This window comes from Petromyzon marinus, chromosome 10 (assembly GCF_048934315.1).
Source record: "Petromyzon marinus isolate PM22_M1 ecotype Great Lakes invasive population chromosome 10, UKy_Petmar_22M1.pri1.0, whole genome shotgun sequence".
NCBI lineage: Eukaryota > Metazoa > Chordata > Hyperoartia > Petromyzontiformes > Petromyzontidae > Petromyzon > Petromyzon marinus.
The window spans coordinates 4361024-4376701 of NC_133676.1; the positions used below are offsets into that span (position 1 = coordinate 4361024).

General features: G+C 55.5%; 1 protein-coding gene across 1 annotated transcript in view; it reads right to left on the reverse strand.

The window, feature by feature from the left end:
- LOC116941071 (anterior gradient protein 3-like) overlaps positions 1 to 8749 on the reverse strand; it is a 28480-nt gene extending 19731 nt beyond the window's left edge. The window contains exon 1 of the mRNA XM_076066064.1: positions 8482 to 8749. The gene's annotated coding sequence lies outside the window, so the exon portion shown is untranslated. The remainder of the gene's footprint in view (positions 1 to 8481) is intronic.
- Between the last annotated feature and the right edge of the window lie 6929 nt (positions 8750 to 15678).

The window sequence follows — 15678 nt, forward strand, 5'->3', positions numbered from 1 at the left end:
ACGTCCGAAACGTTGCCGATTCTAGACATAAACATGCGTCTTTTTAGGGCAGTGTTCTTGACGAATCCGACGAGGCTTAATACTATAACGGGATTAGCGTGAAATATCCTCATGTCTGGTGTTAAAGGGGCCCCTTCTCACCGAGTACCGGACTGTCCCCCTGCCCACAAGCACAGCTGTAACAACACGGGGCTCATGGCTCAGGGGGAGGGGGAACTCGGGACGAGGTGGTGGGGGAGGAAGGCGGGGGAGGATAGAGGAGAGGGGTGGGGGGGGCGACTCTCCCTGTCAGCCCTGGCCACCTCAATGTGCACGCGCGGAACCGCGGCCAAACCAATCAGAGCTGAGTCGGGAGAGCTACGGGAGCGTGGGTGGAACGCGACAAATGAATTGTGCCCATTTCGGAATGAAAGGGGGCACAAGTCTCAGCCCTGTGTGCGGAGGATGTGAGTCGAGGGAGGGCGGTTCAAGTCTGGGCTGAGAGACCCCTTGGCCGCTGCTCTTCCTCTGTTATCACTTCGTCTACTTTTTAAAACATTTCAGGAAGTCTTGGGTGTACGTACGTGTATGTTGAACTTCTTTCGCGCCGTACGCAGCCAAACGAAGGTGTGTGTGTGGGGGGGGGGACAACATACTATACGCAAACAGCTGTTTTGGGAAAGTTCGTTTTCAACGTAGATATAGAAGTGCGTAGCTCCAGTGGATTCCTTACATCGGAAAGAAGAGCGTTCCAGACGGCCGCCGAAGCGCATCGGAAAGCACGCGATGCAGCGTCCGCCGTCTTTGTTGGATGGCCAGCGTGAGAACGCGCGTTTGTGTGTCTCCGTGAGGAGTCCTCGACTGAAGGCGGAGGCGTTTTCAATTCCAGTGCTGACTTCAGTGCACGGGGGCCATGAACGGGCCACTGGCGACTCGCGCCATGCGGCCGGCCCGCATGGCGCAGAGGCTCCAGCGCGTGGGCCGCATTTATCATCCACCGTCTACGCGACCCGCCTCTACCAACCCACACTGACCGGTGTGGTGAAGTATGGTCAAGTAAACCCCCACAACCCTCACGGGGCGGGGGGTGGAGCGGGCGGGCAACCATCCATTCGGCAGTAAAAACAATCACGGCTTGCGATGACGATGGCGTCGTGTGAACCCGTCATCCAGCAGCGGATAGCCAATGTCTTCTACTGCTGCTGCTAATGATGATGATGGATAGATCCTACTGCGCACACTCGTTAGATGAGCGTCCAAGACATCGCACGCGCTCACGTGACCTTTAACCCGTGACCTTTAACCCGTGCTCCCGTCTGATGTCGATCCTCCGGCCGATCGTCGCGCGCTGCACCCCCCCCCCCCCTGCAGCTGACATCGATCGTCACGCTCGCCCGCGCGGTGCATTGTGGGCGGGATCGATTTTGCTCCGGGGACCGGGTTGCGCAAGCGGCGAACGGGACGCGCGGAACGGTACCCCACCCCCCCCACGATATCCTCTCCCTCCTACCCGACCCCTCGATGTGTGCAGCAACGCGATCATCGCGAGGAACCGAGGCGGCGTTGTAAATCCGAACGCGCGGGTTGCGTTAGGACACTCGACCCAGCGAGGGAGTCTTCGCGTTTGCGGCGCGCGCGATTTGATCGCGCGGGCGAAACACTCCGCCCGTTGGCCAACGCCGAAGCGTTGCGTAACGCAGCTTGTAGAGCGCCTCGAGTTGAGCAGTGTCAAATGTAGTTTCAGCGTTCTGTTAACATTTAATAACTCCCAGCTGCACAGCAAATTTTACATGTCATTACGGATAAGGCAGAAACATTCCACGTCCCGCGCTCCCCACCCCCGCACCCCCCCCACGCCCCCCCCCCCCCCCGCCGCCCGCTGCCCCTCGTGCAGAAGCAATTAGCGCAGCGCGCGCTCGCTCCAAGCCCTCCCACCACCACCATCAACCACCGCCACCACAATTAAGCAGTGGTCGTGATTGCGGTCATTATATGACGAGCTCCCAGCTCCTCTGTTGTGTTTCCCGTTCCGTGCCGTGGCGCACGGGATCGGGATTATGAGTCCGGTTTGGTTGAAATCCCCAAGCGGCCGGTAGCAAGCAGCTACCTTTCTCCAAAATCCCACTCAGTGGGTTCCTCTCTGAACAATCCCGCCAGCGAGCTGCCGCTTACAACGCTGGGCAGCGGCCGCCGGCTCGGGGCATAGCCCGTGCCGCGCCTCTGATCCGGCACTCTGGAAGAGGCAAGGGGTTGGTGGATCACGCAGGCCAGGAGACGTCAACATCATCAAATGGATTGGTAGACCGGTCCTGTATAATTGTTTTGGAAATGCTAGTTGGATGGGTGCTCCTCGGAGGACTCCAGTTTCCCCGCTCACGCAATTGGCAGAGAGAACCGGCCCTCCTGAAAATGAGTTTTGTGATTCACCGAGGCTTCCCTGGAGAAATGTTATGATTTTAATGATGGTATTAGCAATAATTCGCCTCGGGTACAAGTATAATTCAAGCAGTCTTAGCTGCCGAATTTATAGTCTCCACGATTGCTGGTGACGAATCCTGGCTGCTGCTGATGATGAACTTCAAACGATTACTTGGGTCTCCAATTGCTGCACTCGGCCCTTTGCAAATCCACTGCTGGACGAAGGCCTCCCCACGCCGTGTGTCGGTCATGTGATCGCTTGCTCATACTTCACCACGTTGAGTTGAGACAGGAGGAGATTTATGGGTGACCAAAACAGGACCGACCAGCTCAGATACCAAAACGCCACTGATATTTAGCTGTGGCCGGAAATCGAACTCAGGTCACCATGGTCATAGCGCAGTGCGATCAATAATTGCGCCACCGCTCCAAGTTACAATTTTAGAACCCGCAACGTTGCAGGTTGTGGTGGTTGTGGTGGAGGATGGGGTAATGTGGGTGGGGAGCGGTAGTGTAGCGGTCAGGGCGCAGCGCTACGAACCCGGCCACCCGAGATCGATTCCCGCTCACGGCCAACACCAGTGGCCATTATCTGAACCGGCACTGGGCCTCCCCTAGGTCGACTCAGCCTCAAATGAGCGCCTGGTGCGGTTTTTAAAGATATCGTCACTCTAGAGAGACAAAGGCGATCGGGCGTGGTGTTGACCACCCACCCCCTCATTTACCGTTCTGGCCGTCATAGGTGCTCGCCAACATCACTTGGCCCAAACAGTCTGTTCAGGTTATACGGGGGATTTTTGTCTTTGGTGGAGGATGGGGTCATGTGGGTGGGGAGGCGCGGAAAGGCACCTGCCCAGGGCTAAGGTTACCGAGGTATAGGCCTCCGTTTCCCGATGTCTCTCAGTGTCGCCCCCAACATGGGTTCGACTCCCGAGTCCTGCGCGTGGCTCCCCACAACCTCCGGCGGCAGGGCGCGCGCGTGCGCGCGCTGTCCGCCAGGTTATCTCGGTGCAAGCGCTCCGCGAAACTTCTCGCTCGCCCGGCAACTGACGGCTCCGGTTTCCCGTAATTACTTTTCCGCTGCTGCGAATTTCCTTCCTGACCGAGCCCCGCAGCAGATGGGCCAATCAGGGAGCGCGCGATACATCACGGCTGCGGGGAAGAGAGAAAAAAAAGCCTCTTGCGAAGCGAATTTTCGGCCCAAGGACTCGACCCGAATGACGACGTGGGCTGGTGTCGGAAGGCGGGAGGGGGGTCCCGATAACCAAACTCGTTTTACGCAGTCACCGCGCAGACGACAATGAATATTTGGCATCGGGACGAATGGTCATTTTCCGAGGGGTTTGTTTGGTGAGTGGACACGGGGCCCCCACGGTGGCCATCACCAGCAATGGGGGCCATTCGCCAAGGCGATTTGTTTTTGGCCCCGTTGGGTTCAAGATGATAATCTTGCTAATGGTTCGTAGCGAAACTAACACGCGCTCGCACACGCGCGCGTGCACACGCACGCGCACACAAAGACACAAATCCCCCGTATAGCCTTACTAGATTGTTTGGGCAAGCGTTGTTTGCTAGCAGCAGCTATAAAGGCAGGGGGGGGGGGGTCAGTGGCCAGCACCACGCGCGGCCGCCTTTGTCTTCCCAGGCACTCGTTTGAGGCTGAGTCGACATAGGGGAGGCCCAGAATCGATTCAGATAATCGTCATTGGTGTTGACCGTGAGCGGGAATCGAAATCAAGTCGCCGGGTTTGTAGCTCAGCGCCCTAACCATTGTACTACCGCCCCCCCACACACACGCGCGCACACCCGCACGCACGCGCACACACGCGCACAAAAAGACACAGATCCCCCGTATAGCCTTATTCGACTGTTGGGGCAAGTGTTGTTAGCGAGCAGCACCTATCAAGGCCGGCACGGCACACGAGGGAGTGGGTGGCCAGCACAACGCTCGGCCGCCTTTGTCTCCCCAGGCACTGGTTGGAAGCTGAGCCAACTTCGGGGAGGCCCAGAGCCGATTCAGATAATCGCCACTGGTGTTGGACGTGAGCGGGAATCGAACTCTGGTCGCCGGGTACGCGCGCTAACCGTTCCACTACCCACCCACCCCCCCACACGCACACGCTGCGCCGTGTTCACAAACAATGCAGTGCATGCACGGGTGCCCTGATGCATGGATGGTTGCATGCGCTCCTTTGTTTGTTGTCGTAGTTGTAGCGATCGTCTTCTCGCGGATGTGGAGGCATGAGGTCACGTAACTTGAATTAATCCTCATCCCAACGCGTCACCGGGCGAGCCACCCCCCCCCGCCCCAACCCACCTCTCCACCCTCCCCCCGCTCCCATTCCGTCTGGTTTTAATCAGAGTGATTGTACCAACGCTATCCCGGGCCGCTCTGTAACCCAACCTCCTCCCGACAGAGGCGAGGAAATCCGCTCAGCGACGCGGGGAGGCACGCAGGCCGTGCGCCCGCAGCCAGGGAGCGTTGCGCGCGAGGCGGCGTGCGCGAGGTTCAACAGCGTAGAGGCGCGGCCGCGCAATCGCTCGTCCACGCCACTGTCGGTGGAAAAGAATCTCCACTCGCAGGAGCTCGAGAGAGCCTCCTTCCTCCTCTCGAGGGTGTTTTTGTTTTTACCCCTGGGCACGCTGGTCAGACGTCTTGCAAGAAGAAGAAGAAAAAACTAATATTTTAGCAGGTACGGCCCACTGAGCTGTATAGCATTTTTTTCAGAAGCGACCTCGTCACAAATGATAGCTCAACGAAGTGGCTAACCATGTGGACATTTATAGCAGCCAAATACTCTAAACGCGTGTTTATCAATGTGGAGGGAAAACCTGGAGGACCCGGAGCAATATCTACCGCAATATCCAGCGGGGGAGAGACGCAAACTCCGAATATCCAGGCGGCTTGGTCGGCGTTGAACCCACAACCTCATGTATACCAGGCGATGGAGTTAACATCTCACCACCGTGGCGTCCTTGGTGGTGGGGGGTACCCACACTTTACCCCACCATACGCGACCTGCCGATCGTACGCTAACTGCGGTGAACGCATTTACGATGCTAGGTCTGGGAGTTACGCGGGTGGCGGCGGATGGGGATCGGCGGAGGGGGTACGCGGGGATGAAAGAAACCTGCGCCGTTGTTTCAACTCCCGCAGCCGGAAGAACGAATTGATGACCCCCCCACCCTCCCCCGTGACCTCTGCATCGCAAGTTCCCCGTGCTGACCGGTTCACTACACGTCGGCACAGACGCAGCCGGCGTCCTCTGCGTCACGGGAATGATGCTGCACGTGTCCAACTCGCTCGTCTGCCCTGCGCCACGGCACCTGCCTCTCTGCGCCTTGCGTCGCGCATCGTCACGGACTCCCAGAAGGACGTGCGGCTGATGGGATGTGTAAAAACATGCTTTTGTTGTCGTTGTTTTAATTACGCGGAGGCACAGATGTGTCTAGGAGGCGTGTTGTGTGCGTGTGTCCGTTGTATCGCTGTGTGGTTGTATAGTTTGGTGTGCAGTATTGGCAGTGCAACGGTTAGCGCTACGCTGCGCTACGAACCCGGCGACCCGAGTTCAATTCCCGCTCGAGCCCAACACCATTGACGATTACATGAACCGGTGATGGGCCTCCCCTAAGGTAGACTCAGCCTTAAATGAGTACCTGGTGCGATGCGTAAATGTCGCCACTGGGGAAACAATGGTGGCCGAGCGTGATGCCGGCCTTCATAGGTGCCCGCTAACAGCACTTGCCCCACAGGGGGAATCTTTATCTTTGTGTAGTGTATAACCACAATGTCGATCATGATTATCATTGTGGTGCTGCCGATTTTGCTCCTGATGATGGCGCTGTTGATGACGATAACGCTTCTACTGATGGAAGAGATATGTGGATGACACTTTCGTCATTTGGCCACATGGCCTCCCAGCTCTGAACCTTTTCCTACACCACATCAATTCCAGACATCCCGCCATCAAATTCACCATGGAAGTGGAGAAAAAGACCTGATGGCTCATTGGGGCATTCTGTCTACAGGAAACCCACCCACACAGATTGCTACTTGAAACCTGATTCCCACCACCACCCAGCCCAAAATAATTCTCTCATCAAACTTTATACCATAGGGCTCATTGCATTTCGGACCAACACCACCTGACCAGTGAATTAAAACATGTACACCTGGACCTCAAAAGGAATGGATACTCTGACCGTACCTTCCGCCAAGCTGTTTCTCCCTCCATATAGAAACAACCACTTGATACTCCGGTCAAAACCATCACACTTCCATATATAGCAGGCGTTACGAAAAAGATTTCCAAAATTCTAAACAAACACAAGATCCAGGTCCGGTTCAATACAGTACACAAAATTCGTGATCTGATCCCATCCGTGAAGGATGTCATTCCTGACTTACAGTACCCTGGGGTTTACAAATTGAGTTGTACCTGCGGTGATTGCTATATCGGAGAGACAAAGCGACATGTCTCTGACCGAATTCGCGAGCACAAATCAAATTTGAAACACGGCAAAACGAATTCTTCTGCCGTGGCTGATCACTGTTACAACGCTGTGGGTGATCACGATATAATTTTCTCCGATACCAAGGTTCTTTGCAAACCCACGGGTTTTTATCAGAGATTTGTTCACGAGGCAATTCAGATCTACAAACACAGACACAATTTCAACCGAAAAGATGGTTTCAAATTAAGCAACCATTGGAAAGATGTTCTAAATCGAACTAAACATTAAACTAATTTTCAATGGTACAGTATATTTTTCAAGTAGTGGTACCCCAAACTTTCGCAGCTCTTAACAAAAAATCCCTTTTCACACCATCAATAGGTAAACTCCCCCCCCCGCGCCAAAGGGCAAGTCCACCCGCACGTACACCACCTCTATGCTAAGTCGGCCAATCAAATGCTAATTTTTATGCTAATTCCTTTGTCAAGGCACCTTGTTTCCTCGCATACAGCTTAAAGGTCCGCGGTCTGACCGTGGCTGTGTTTCACTCCAGCGCTGTCCTCGAGACAGCCTGATGAAGGCCGCTTGTGTTGTGGCCGAAACGTCGTGATTTTTGTTGTTTTATTTTTTACCTACGTGACTTTACCGAATAGAACCAAAGAGTATGATGACGCTAACTTTGATTATCGGGGGGGTGGGGGGTAAGAGGGGGGTCTTCGTGTTCCTAGAGGGCGGTGGAGAGATGAGAGGATAGGCAGAATGCAACAGTAGCACAATCATCATCAGCAGCAGTAGCAACAGGAGAAATTGCGGCATCAGCATCGAGCACACACACGCATCAGCAGCGGCTACATCATCATCAGCAGCAGCAGACTTCAATGAGTCTCAATAGCTGTATAAGTGTACTGCACAACTCAACGACAAAGATCCCCCTACCCCCCCCCCCCCCCCATAGCCTTAACAGACTGTTGGGGCCAGTGTTGTTCGCGAGTAGCACCTGTGAAGGGCGGCACGGCACACGAGGGGGTGCAGCGTGCCGCCTTTGTCTCCCCAGTGGCGATGTTTTACACACCGATCCAGGTACTTATTTGAGGCTGAGTCGACACAGGGGAGGCCCAGGACCGGTTCAGATAATCGTCACTCGTGGTGTTGGTGACCGTGAGCGGGATTCAAACTCGGTTCGCCGGGTTCGTAGCGCAGCGGGCCACCGCTCCCCACAAGCTGCGCTCTCTACCACAGACGCTCATTCGTCATCATAATGACCATCATCATCATCAGTGCATCAACCTGGCTCGCGTCCCACGCGCGCGCACACTTAGAGAACTCCTCTGTGGAGGAGGACGGAGAGCGAGGAGGGAGGATGAGGAGGGATTCGTCTCGCCACTGACACAAACCTCTGAGCTCTCAGTGCTAAGCCCGCGCGCTGCCAACCTCCAGAGAGCGCAATGCCAACCTCGTCCTCCTCCTCTCCAGGGACAAACACGCGAGCCGCGTGCGTGGCGCAAACCGCACTCTCTCAAAGTCATCCACGACCCAGTGCTCATCCACTGCTCGATGAAGGCCTCCACACGTCGTGTCTGTCACGGGGTTCGAACTGATCTCGACGAAGTTGTGAATATCCGCTCTTACCTGCTGTCCAGCGGTGTGGTCTTCTTGGTAGTTCAACATCTAGGGGGCACGAACTACATTGGGCGAAATCGTCTGGATACAAGACGAGTTATGTCAGCATCGGAGTTTGGTCATCGAGCTGAACATCTAAAATCTAAGCTTCGGTAACTTCGCGGGAGCAGAGAAAGAGAGATCGTCGACGCTCGGTCGAGAGCGTGGCCGTGCGCTCTGCATGTGTGCCTCGAATCTTTGTCATCCGGGTTGGAGAACCCACGTGCGCGTCGCACGACCACACAGGTAGCCGACCAACGTCGTGAGCGGTGCACGATGCGTGAAGCGTCCGAGAGAGTCCGTGGTGCGTCTCGCCGAGGCCGCCTCCCGTGAGTGAGGGAGCTTGCGAGCGAGCGAGCGAGCGCGCGCGCGCGCACGTGGCAACCATTGCACGCGCGCCCCTTCCCTTCCTTCCCACGGCCCGTGCCAAGCAACTCCCAGCGCGGCGGCACGGCTACCGCACGGCGTCTCCGCGGCGCGGGTTTGACACAGGGGCCGCGCTGACTCAGGTTTTCGCGAGGTGACGGATTGAGGGAGGTAAGCACAAACACACGCAAAAATAAAACCAAAGATCCCCTGTGTAGCCTGAACGGACTGTCGGGGCAAGTGCTGTTAGCGAGCACCTATGAAGGCGACCACGGCACGCGAGGGGGTGGGTGGCCAACGCCACGCCCGGCCGCCTTTGTCTCCCTAGTTGCGATGCTTGTACATCGCACCAGGTACTAATTGGAGACTGAGTTGATCGAGGGGAGGCTCAGCCCTGGTGCAGATAATCGTCACTGGTGTTCGCCGTGAGCCGGAATCGAACTGGGGTCACCCGGGTTTCACAGCGCAGCTCGCTAACCGCTACACGACCGCTCCCCAAACAAACACACGGGCAGGCACATCCACCCGCGCACACACACACACATATGCACTCATACGCGCTCGCTCACACACCCACACACATACAAGTGTAGTGAGTCCAACTGAGTCGCAGACGTCATCTTAGGAGGAACACTATTTATTTACACAACGCTATGTAACATAATACAATCTACACTCGGGTCTCGAATGCCCATCTAACCACGCTACGGTCTGGACCACGAGCTGGGTCCCGGACCGCGTGGCTAGAGGCTTCTTCTCCCCGACGTGGGTCTTCTTGACACCACCACACGAAGGACCCCGAGCTCATCACGGGGCCCTCGTCATAAGCCCCCGGGCTGGAGCTGGCTCCGCCCTCCGGCCCGCCCACCTTCCAGGTCTCTCGAGCTCCTTCTCGAAGGTTCCCGAGAGCTCTTTTGGACCACGTGACCGCCCCGCGGCCCCCGTCCACCGGTGTCCCCCCTCCAATATCGTCCGGTCACGTGTCAGCAGGTCAACCAGCGTATCATGCTTCAAGGTAACCCTGGCTGGCTAACGCCCCTTCTCGCTCCCTCACCGGGAGCCCGCACCACAATCTGTACGTGATGCCTCCGCGCTAACCAGCGCTTACCCAAGCCCCGCTAGGGTCGGTACTGCATCCCGTAACCCGGGCTGACCGTAATGACAACACATTACCCGCCGTGGCTTTCGCAAGCCCCGGCACCATACAGTGACAAGCACAGTCACTACACACAGTCACTAGTGTAGTGACTACACTTGTGTAGTGACTGTGCTAAGAGTAGGAGGCACTCTGTTTATTAACAGGGCCTGACAGTAACACTTAGCAATTACGCTTCCCAGTCAGGACAGCTGGTAGACTGCCTGACTGGCGACGCCGAGATGGTGAAGACGGAGACGGCGGTGAAGACCCCAGCAGCACGACGACGACGGGGATCCCCCCACTCCACACGACAGCCACGAGGTCCCCTCCCGAGGCCCCTCCTCTACTGCCAACGCGGCCTGGCTCCGCCCCTGGCCACGCCCCCTTCTGGAACCTACTAGCGGGTTCTCGACGTGTCCCTTCCGTGACCCTTCCCCTAGATCCCTCTCGAAGTCTATCACGTGGCCTGCTGTCAGTCAGGGCTGCTGCGAGCTGCAGATCCCCTTCCCCGCCAGCAGACAGCGCTATGCTGCGACGTGACCGATTCTATGTCACTACACAAGCACACGCACCCACTGGCACACACAATTCTCTGCATGGAGCCGATGCGTGGAGTCGGTGCATGGAGCCGGTGCGTGGAGTCGGTGCATGGAGCCGGTGCGTGGAGTCGGTGTGTGGAGTGGTGCGTGGGGTGGTGCATGGAGTGGTGCGTGGAGTGGTGCGTGGGGTGGTGCATGGAGTGGTGCGTGGGGTGGTGCGTGGAGTGGTGCGTGGAGTCGGTGCGTGGAGTGGTGCGTGGGGTCGGTGCGTGGAGTGGTGCGTGGAGTGGTGCGTGGAGTGGTGCGTGAAGTGGTGCGTGGAGTGGTGCATGGAGTGGTGCGTGAAGTGGTGCGTGGAGTGGTGCGTGGGGTGGTGCGTGGAGTGGTGCGTGGGGTGGTGCGTGGAGTGGTGCGTGGAGTGGTGCGTGGAGTGGTGCATGGAGCCGGTGTGTGAAGTGGTGCGTTGAGTGGTGCATGGAGTGGGTGCGTGGAGTGGGTGCGTGGAGTCGGTGCGTGGGGTCGGTGCGTGGAGTGGTGCGTGGGGTCGGTGTTTGTTCAGCTGGGGTCTCTAGGAGTCGAGGTCCGCGCCTGCATTCACGTTGCACTGTGGGGCCTGTCAAGGGGGCCTCATTACGGGTAATCAATTTAATCCACAGATCGGGGGTTCTGATCGTTCCCTGCAGGAGCGAGCGGCGGATTTGTCGCCTGTGCCCACCGCCGCCTCGCCCCTGTGGGGTCAGGACACCAGACGGGGAGGAGGAGTTGGATTTAATTAAATGATAAGGGTCTCGTCTTTTTCTATCAGCACAGTGGCGATGTTGAAAAATAATTTAGAAAACCTTTGACGGGCCACTGCTGGATGAAGCCCCCACCCTCCACCCGCCCCACGCCGTGTGGGTTGTTTGACCATACTTCACGATGGTTCGCGTGGCCTGGGTGCCGGTTTAGATATCAACTCGCCACTGACGTTCGCCGATCATTCACCAACCACCACGTGTGGAACAACACTCTTCGACTTCACCGATTTTAACTTCACAGCCGCCACAGCCCCGAACCCTTCCTTCCTCCGGGGTTGGTACAGAAAAACAAAACTGAATACCGTTTGTTGTGGAAGTCAACCGGTGGTTGTTGTCCGGTGGGTATACGTGGCCCCGCCATGGCAATGTGGTGCGTGGAGATGAGGGAGGAGCCGCTTTTGGGGAGAGAGAGAGGGAACGAGAGAGAGAGAGAGCGTGCGACCTGTGCTGCATCTGGCACGCGCGTTTAATTTGACACATCATCATTATCATCACCAGCCATGATCTATCCACTGTTGGATGAAGGATTCCCCAGGTCGTTGTCATCTCAATACATCCAGTCCCTGCACATGAGCCAATTTCAAATCTCAGCGACCGGTGGAGTTTCCCTCCTCTGGCTTGCCCGTCCGTTATTCTGTGGTCCATCCCGACCCTGACGCCTGCTGCTGTATAGTTTTGGAGTTTGCGGTGCCTCTCTCTCTCCCCAGCGGTCCCGTGGATTTTTCTCCGGGTCCTCCGGGTTTTCCCCTACAAATTGAGAGTATTTGGCCGTTATACATTTCCAAATTGATGAGCGACGTCGTTGAGCTATCATTTGTTATAGCCAGGTCGCTCAGTAGTGGGCCTTACTTGGCAAAAATGTTTTTAAATATTTTTTTAAAATTTAGAAACGTTGCACTCTTTTCGCTTCGGGGTCGTTTCCATTCATGCGCAGGTGGTGGAGAGCGGATATGCGAGCCCCTGTCGGCCAGTCGCTTTCCTGCGGTCAGGGGGAGGACATAATTACCAATTCTTCTCATTAGATTTAGAGCCTCGAATTAATCAGGCACCGCCACATGGCCGAGTGAGTCACGTGCCCTGCTGCCCGACCCCCACCGCTGTCATCCCCCCCCCCCGCCGCGGTCTCACCGCCGTCACTCGGCAATCTCAGGTGGAGGTCGCTTGCAGGAGACGCGAGTTGCAAACCCCCGTTCGTGTGTCTCCCCCCCCCCGCCGCCCTTCTGTCCGCCGCCTCTGGTTCCCAAGCCGTTAGGAAAATGGACTACTTGTGTGTGGTTTGAAAAAAATTCAAGTAAACTCCATTGAAGTTTATCCAGTCAGGAGCCATCACGCTTTTCGGGGGGGGTGGGAGATGGTAATGAATGGATTTTCCAGCATTAATCCCGAGCGCTCCCCCTTGGCCAAGTGAGAGCTGCGGAGAGGGAGGGAGGGGGCTATGGGGAGAGAGAGAGCGTGCGACCAGCGCTGATTCTGGCACGCGCGTCTGATTTGACACATCATCATCATCAGCCATGATCTATCCACAGTTGGATGAAAGATTCCCCAGGTCGTTGCCATTTCGATACGTCCAGTTCCTGCACATGAGCCGGTTTCAAATCCCAGCGGTGGAGTTCCCGTCCTCTGGCTCGCCCCCCCATCATTCATCTTGACCATCGGCCATATATATGACTAGGTGTATGTAACTATGCATTTGTATGTAACCATAATGTATGTGTATGGGGAGAGGTAGTGTGGCGATCAGCGTGCTGCTCTATGAACCCGGCCACCCGGGTTCGATTCCCGCTCACGGCCGACACCAGTGACGATTATCTGAACTGGTCCCTGGGCCCTACCCCAGGTTGACTCAGCCTCAAATGGTGCGGTGCGTAAACATCGCCACTGGGGAGACAAAGGCGGCTGGGCGTGGTGTTGACCACCCACCCCTCCTGTGCCGTGTCTATCTTCATAGGTGCTCGCTAACAGAAGTTGTTCCAACATTCTGTTAGGGCTATACGGGGGATCTTTGTTTTTGTGTCCGGCAAAAACAACTTCCAACTCGTCGAAGGCTTATCGCGGCCTTCGCTCGAATGTTTGGAGAGCTGTGCAGTTGCTGAGATTTGCTGAGCGTTTCTGCGAAGTCTTGGGAGAGGGGAAGTCCCTCAGTCCAGAAAACATCATCGGGCAAGGTGGGAATTACCCTGCTGGGGCTGCGGTGCCTCACATATTAGAAGAAGTATTCACCTCCTGTGAGCAGCTGGCTGGGGTGCATTTGGAAGGCGATCCAGAGTCTGAGACCTGGTGAATGAGGTTGGCATTTGTGTGCAGACTGGATTGTGCGAGGAGCTCACAAATCCTTGACATATTTGGACACTCCCATCAGTGAGCTACTCAGCCAAGCAAGGCTGCGTTGGCTGGGACATGTACCCCGCAGCCACTGCATGCCCAGCCACTCCATGCCCAGCCACTGCATGGGCTAAAGAAGAGATGGAGTGATGTGGTACAGGAGGACGTGGAGCTGAGTGGACTTGCCGATGATTGGTACCAGCGGTGTCAAGATCGGCCTCTGTGGAGGAGGCTCGTGGACGCTACTCGGCAGTTGGAGGCAGTCGCCCTTCAACAACAGCGGCGGGCAGAGGAGCGACGCTCACAACAATGAGGGGTGCGCCGGGCGGATAAAACACAGCAAGTTGGAACAGTAGGGGGGCACAGGTGGTGCATCTGCCAATCATTTCAGTCAGTCAACCCATAGCACTTGGATCTGTCCCGTGACCTCCTGCCAGCGAGCCTTCGACACTTCACGGAGCCTCAAAGTGGCACATAGCCTGTTACCGCCACTTAGTGGCGAATGGCGGTTGTTGTTATGTAATATAGGGGTGTGTGTAACTAGGTGTGCGTGTAACTAGGTGTATGTGTAACTAGGTTTGTGTGTAACTAGGTGTGTGTGTAACTAGGTGTGTGTGTAACTAGGTGTGTGTGTGTGTAACTAGGTGTATGTGTAACTAGGTTTGTGTGTAACTAGGTGTGTGTGTGTAACTAGGCGTGTGTGTAACTCGGTGTGTGTGTGTAACTAGGTGTGTGTGTGTAACTAGGTGTGCGTGTAACTAGGTGTGTGTGTAACTAGGTGTGTGTGTGTAACTAGGTTTGTGTGTAACTAGGTGTGTGTGTGTAACTAGGTGTGTGTGTGTAACTAGGTGTGTGTGTAACTAGGTGTATGTGTAACTAGGTTTGTGTGTAACTAGGTGTGTGTGTGTAACTAGGTTTGTGTGTAACTAGGTGTGTGTGTGTAACTAGGTTTGTGTGTAACTAGGTGTGTGTGTGTGTGTAACTAGGTGTGTGTGTAACTAGGTGTGCGTGTAACTAGGTGTGTGTGTGTGTAACTAGGTGTGTGTGTGTAACTAGGTGTATGTGTAACTAGGTTTGTGTGTAACTAGGTGTGTGTGTGTAACTAGGTGTGTGTGTGTGTAACTAGGTGTGTGTGTAACCTAGGTGTATGTGTAACTAGGTTTGTGTGTAACTAGGTGTGTGTGTGTGTGTAACTAGGTTTGTGTGTAACTAGGTGTGTGTGTGTAACTAGGTGTGTGTGTAACTAGGTGTGTGTGTAACTAGGTGTGTGTGTGTAACTAGGTGTGTGTGTAACTAGGTGTGTGTGTGTAACTAGGTGTGTGTGTAACTAGGTGTGTGTGTAACTAGGTGTGTGTGTAACTAGGTGTGTGTGTGTAACTAGGTGTGTGTAACTAGGTGTGTGTGTGTGTAACTAGGTGTGTGTGTAACTAGTGGAGAGCGATAGTGCAGTGGTTTGTGCGCTGCGCAACGAACCCGGCGACCAGAATTAGATTTCCGCTTATGGCCCAAAATCTGAACCAGACTTGGGTTTTTATTCTCCTAAAAGCGAATGGCTCAACTCGGCTTTAAATTAGTACTTGGTGCGGTGTGTAAACATCACCACTCTGGAGACAGAGGCGGTCGGGCGTGGTACTGGCCACCCACGTGTGTGTCGTGCGGGCCTTCATATTAACTTTGACTACTTTTATTTATTTTACCAGGTAAGGCCCACTTACCTATGCAGCTCTTTTCCAGAAACAACCTGCCCACAAACGACAGCTCAACGAAGTGGCTTATCATGTGGAAATGTACAGCAGCTGGATGCTCGAAACGCGCGTTTCTAAATGTGGAGGGAAATCCCGGAGGAGCCGGAGAAACATTCACGCGACCACAGGGAGAAAGTCCAAACTCAAAAAATACAACAGGCGTCAGGGTCGGGATCGAACCGAACGACCTCCTGTATACCAGGCAGGGGTAGTTAACATCTCCTAGCCACCGGAGCACTTACCCCAAAAGTGTATTCAGG